A 6,554-nucleotide genomic window follows, 5' to 3' on the forward strand; every position below is an offset into this window, starting at 1 on the left:
TGGGAACAAAAGGCAGTTAAACGGTAGAAATGGCGCGAGAAGTTTTGATGAAGTTTTTCTTAAGGGTTGCCACGTTGCACCCGTGATCGTATAAGGCTCTTTTATTTCTCGTTGTTTGTGCAACAATGCCGTTTACATTTTCAGCGACAAATAAAAGTACGTTCTCTTTTATCACACTTGTATGACTGAATATGTCAAAGCTACTCACAAAATTGTACTCTCAGCACTCTCAGCTGTTTCGTGTAAGACACGCAAGACAGAAAATCACCATCAATCTATCCAACCAATCACAAAAAAAATTTCAGTTGGGTTAATCGAATGATTGGTAAAATATGAACAAACCAGAAATTCCGGTTGAAGTTACCAGAATTTTGTTTAAGTTAATAAGATTCTTGGCTAAGCAGAACCTGTTCAACTTGAGGAAGGTTTCTGGTTGAGCAGAAATCTTGTTTGATCAACCAGAATTTTGTTAACTTGAGCAGAATTCTGGTAACCTCAATTCTGGCTCGTTCACATTTTACCAGGCATTCGGTTAATCCGACGACAATTGTTTTTTTCTGTACGGAGCACAGCTTCCAGCGTCTGAGAATGCTCTGGGATTTGAGGGGATCGATCTAAAAACGACGGGGCTGCTGCGTCGCGCTACGCGAAAGTACATATAACCGTTACGTGTAGTCATTAGAACCGGCTGGGGGTGGGTGTGGCGGGACAGAACTTTTGCCGGTCGGTCCGGCAATTTTGGTTTGAGTTTAATTACAGCAGCCCCGGGGGACAATCAGATATAAGCATCCTGCACGAGCGACCGCCTTCAACCACCTCCGGTAAGGGCTGGCGAGGCGCGCGGAGAAAATGGCTTGGCGTCGGCCGGGCGGGTGGGCGGGCGACATTATCGGCGAAAAACGGGGACGGCTCCACCGAGGCCAGCGGCCTGGGTAATTACAAATTTTTCTCGAAAAAAAAACTTTTAATTTCATCGTCCTTTTGTTCGGCGGTGCGTGCGCCCCGCTGAATTACAAATCGTGCCATCGCTCCCGACATTTTCTCCCGTGTAATTACCAGCGACGGCAGATAACGGGGCCGGCCGTTTGTTGCGTGTATTTCTCGTACTAATTAAAAATACGACGGAGATTTCCTTGTTTTGCCGAGATCATTTTTCGAGACTATCGGCGCGCCGCGAGAGCGCGCAATCTCGGCTTGTTTTTGGGTTTCTGACGCGATAACAAATTGATAAGCGCGAATCATTTATATTATTATTTGTACGAATAAAGTTGCGTGATTACAGCAACGCGCGCGCGCGCGCGCGCGCGCGAGAGAGAGAGAGAGCCTGGCAGCGAGCTAGATTCTCGCAGGAATATGCAGTCAATTCGGTTTCCCATTCCCCCTCCCGAGATTAACTTGTCGAGATGTGTCGCGGAGATATAAAGTCATTTCGGTCGAGTGCCTCGCTATAGCGGACCTTTTCCCGCGCGCATCTCTTTCTTCTTTCTCAACAATATCGCCGAAAAGTGCGGTGTTAATATCGTCACGGGTGTATGATCATTCCACTTTTGATGTACGAGAAATCGCCGTCAAGTGCACACATGGGATGCTCCTCGAGAGAAGCTGCGACCTTACAATGCCGAATAAAGTCGCGATCCTTTCAGACGGAGACGTTTTATTATTGTCGTCCATTCAATTTCGATGAAGTGGCTGCCCATTTTCTGCCTTTCTCAAAATCACAAAGTGAGCGTGGTGGAGCGTAGGTGAAATGCAGTGGTGCAGAAGGATGAAACAGACTTCCATCCTCACTGCGTATACATCGTTTTTTGTGCCAAACGTTGCTATTGATTGCGACTATCGTACCTTCCCAATTATTAGAGTTCAAAGAACCCAGCAACAAATTTGCTGCAACTTACGCTCAGGGATCCGTGAGCGTTTTACTTGACACACACTGCTTTGGGTAAATTAATTTTTATCATCCCTTCATATTTTTTTGTAGAGGAGCCCGGAGCTATATGGCTCCAGGAGTATGTTGCTCATATTCTTCTTTTAGTATCTATCTTAGAGAAACAGTCGATATATAAAATCGCAAAATGATCGTTTTAGAACATAGATTCTTCTCCCTGAGATTCATTAAATTTGAAATATTACTGCAATTAAAAAATAGAAAAAACTGACTTAGTAAGTAGAGTAAATTTTCAAGCCTTTTGAAATGTTGTATTAGTATTCTTCATTGTGAGTGAATAAAGTTAAGCTACGTGTTACTAGCTAGAATGAAGTTTCTTGCAAATGTATTATATACTCTGTTTTGAATATTAAAAGTAATTTTTATTTATACAATGATTGAAATAGTGCTTGAATGGATATGAAAGTAAAGTTGGCTCATAATTAAGGACCAGCAGGAGGGCTGTGGAGACCACACAACTAGTAATCAGGATACATATTTTATATGTGGTCTTTTTTACCCCACTGGACAACTGAATCCGATAGAAGATGGCCACGTTGCTGCATGTTGATATCTTGATTATTACAAAATATACCGTTAACAAAATCGTGACAGGCATTAATACGTAGAAAGGTTGCCTCTATCATACTTATACAGTCAGTCTCAACAATTAGTCACCTGAAAGAACTTGGAAATTCTAAAATATAGTCTCCTCTATCTCCACTTCGTTATTCTACGTGATAAATATGTGCGTCGTACTGACCATTCGCACAAAGGATGCGATCAAATCGAGTTATAAAGTTACTGCCAAATACACCCCTGTCTATCTGGGGAAACTGAACCGCACCACTTTATCGTCTCGGCGGCCTAACATAATTTCCGATCTAATCCAATAACCTCGCGTTGGCACTCACGATTATCTAAACGACACGCGGCGGAGGTGAAAGACATCAGCGTACGAAATATTCGGTGATCGAGTAGGGGGCGTTTTGCAGAATGCGCGATAAGGAAGCCCCACGGAAAACAATAATAATAGAAAGTTTACGACACAGCCGTGTTTTCGTATTATGTTACGGGCCACCTACGGTCAGCTACACGGGCCACCACTTTGCGCTCACTTAAGTGGCGACGAACGACAATTCAGCAAATGTCTCCGCCGTCAAATAAATTGCGCGAAATTACGGTGCGACATTATGTCACATAAATGGCACGATAGTGACTCGCGGCCGCCGCGGTGGGCGCAACGGCTTCCCGGAGTGTCTCATTTTCGGGTTAATGACGAGAGCGGGATAATCGAAGCGCGTAAAAGTTCACGATAATAGTGCCTGCTTCCTCCCCTTCTCTTTCCCCTCCTACCAGGACTGTATTTCGGGATGTCTGAGCAGTCGTACAGTGTAAAGTGTGCGGTTGCGATTCATGTATTTATAACGATCTCTGTATCTCGCATCTTTTATCATACATTAAATTAACTTTTGAGAAACTCTAAGGAGAGATTCGACAAATTACGCATTCCGTTTTTCTTCTTTATTTATTCTTTAATTAATATCTCGATAATTATTTCAAATATCGCGAAACGGTGTAGAACTTTTATGTTCACCTTACTGTGCCTCTGCAAGAGGCTTTGGAGGTTGCTCTGGGACACCCTGTATATCTCTTTCTCATATAATATAAATTAGCTACTAAATATTAAAGTTGAAACGACTTTACCAGCGACGTGAGGTCATGACTTTGAAGAAACTAGTAATAATTTCACATGGTCGAATGCTTCAGAAGATACACAGAAGATATACAGAAGATATTGTGCAACAAGCCACAAATAACCTGATCGACAATATCACAGGCAACGCAATTAAAATATAAATAATTTTCGTATGTGTCCCGCGGTCCCTCATAAATTGATTCACACGATCTCCGCTCCCCGAGATATATTTGTCTCTTATCCATCCAATTAGTAAGTCAAAGATACCGCGATGACCAACGCGTTTGTAACCGGTTTAGGATTAACTAACACCGGCTCGCCGCCAGGTTTCACCGGCTCGGCCGCGATGCCTCTTTTTCCGTTTCTTTCTCCCACTGTCACGGAGATATTAATTAACGTTAAGATCGATTCGATAGCATGTTGAAGTTAACGTTAATTCAGACCCGGCGATTAAACTGTCGGCAGCTGATAAATGAGTCCGCTATTATCCAGAACGTTTAACGTTGACGTTGCGTGAACCCGGCATTATGATCACGCTTCTTGCTCCGCGCTGCGATTTTTCGGCTGGCGACGAGCACGCGCGTATGTGTTGCACATAATGTCACTAGTGATTCATTGCGCCTGCAATATTCCATCAGGCTTAATTGCGCGGGCATTAACCCCGCGATGGTATTGCGATGCGCGTGCGTGTGTGTGTGTGTGTGTGTGCGTGCGTGCACGCGCGACACGAAGCCGCTCGCGTGGCTGTGTGGGTGAGGAGATATATTTTATTCGTCCCGCCAAAGAGATTCCCGGCGATAATGTTAACCTGAAATTAAGATAATTAAGGTGAACCCGTGTATTTTTCTAGTCGAGAGAGAAAGAAACGGTGTCGATGTTAACGGCGAAAGTCCACGAACCGGTTATTTGCGTGATCCCGTCATAAAATTCAACGGTTATCGAAACAAGGTGGCGTACGCTCGCTTCGTTAGAATAACTTTCTCCAGAGGAAGATGACGTGAAAACATTTCAATGCGCTTCCTGAACCCTTGAGTCTCGATTAGTTCCAGTTCCCAAGTTTACGTCTGCTTCTGCATTGATTTGGTATTCGTCGTATCGGGAGGAAATGTTCACGAAATCTCTCAGATTACCAAGTAAAATGTTCCGACCGACGTGACCGAAAATCAAAATTGTAAAACACTCACACGACGATAGTTTCCAATAAATAATTACAAGTTAGAAATCGAATTTCGTTAAGTGTATTTTCATTGAAATGTCAGTAAGTTTTCGCTCGTGTTATTCTCGTTTCTGCAAATATGATTCTACAGGGTGACTTATTTTCTCTTAATTAGCATCTTATTGCGCTGAGAGGCGACAAATAATGTTGATTCCTTAGAGGCGAGTCCGATTATTTGCATTGCATAACACCTCGTGCATATGCATTCTCATTGTATTCATTCAGCGGGGCTAGGTCGCCATTACAATAGTTCAAGTTCACGATACTTAATTCACGAAGTCGCTCGCTTTCGACGCAATCGCGATTTACGAATAATTGGAAATTTATGAAGCTAATATTATTAATTACGGGAGAATTGAATATATGAAATGTTTGCGAAAGAGAGCGGAAAAGAAATATCTCGATTGATGAGTGCTGGCCAATTATTATTTCTAACAGCATCATACCGTGAGTATCTCGCGCGCGGATACATCGTTTAATTAAGGTTAAATACGAGATATTTATATTTGACATAAACACGAACGAACAAACGGAATACCGTGAATGAAATGTTGCAATTCGATAACCGTGAACCGGTCGCGCTGATAACGCGACTGGCTGGCAAACAAGATTTTTTACGTGTGTAATCTTGAATGAGATGTAATTAAAATTACGAAAAGATTAACGAGCGTTATCGTATACAAATTTGCTATTTATATTATAGCGCCTTTGATCGAACTCACGTATAATTCTGCCACGCTCGAAACGAATGATCGATTCTTCAGGTTCCTTATCGCGTGCTAGATTACATTTATTTGCGCGTTCACCGTGTCACATAATTCGTTCTGCGTCTAAAACGCGAACTGTGCGATTTCATGCTTCCATATTATGATTATATCTGCTCAAATGGCACTTGCGGTTTTTGCGACGCGTTTCGTAACAACTGACAACACTGTTAGATAATACACTCATACAAAAGTTGCAATATTGAGCTTTAAGGGAATAATATCTCTATCTTCATATTTTTTTTATTAACGAAGACTTCATGACATTTCCATGTGCACACACCGAGGGAAAGAGATCGTTCATTTCATTAAAATTAATATTATTTTCGGTGCCAAATATAGTTTTCATCATCGATTGTCTTATATCGTTATGACCATGAAAGTCCATGTGAGCATTCATGCAAATGTAACGAACCTGAAGTCTAAGAAATGAAAAGATCCCGTGGAATAAAATGAAGACACTCGGCGTTCGAAGATGGTTGTCTATTTTCGAAGGAAAGTAGATGCAACCTGCCGATCCCTTCTCGCATTTTCAATCCGTCGGTCAGCGCATTCGGCGACGGCACATCGATCTAACACTCGCCCGGTCGATTGGTATTATAGTTCGAAATAATCTGCAATCTGTACGGTCGCGTGTTTTCTGCCATGCGGCTTTATCTCGATCATTAATACACCCTTCGTAGAAGGCATTTATACATATCGGCAGATAATTAATTTCGTTGCATAACGCCGGGTTAATCGCTCATTACAGCTCACTCTGCTTTGTGTGTGTTTATATATTTTATATATGTGTTTATGTATGTGTTCAACATATACAGGGTGTCTCAGAACAACCTCCGAAGTTCTCGTGGAGACGCATTAAGGCGAACATAAGATTTCCATGCCGTTTTGCGATATTCACAATAATTATCGAGGTATCGATTAAAGGAGATTTGTGAATGGTCACGCGAG

The sequence above is a fragment of the Odontomachus brunneus genome, unplaced genomic scaffold (assembly GCF_010583005.1).
Source record: "Odontomachus brunneus isolate Ranch 3 - 2012 unplaced genomic scaffold, Obru_v1 Obru_scaffold_093, whole genome shotgun sequence".
Lineage (NCBI taxonomy): Eukaryota > Metazoa > Arthropoda > Insecta > Hymenoptera > Formicidae > Odontomachus > Odontomachus brunneus.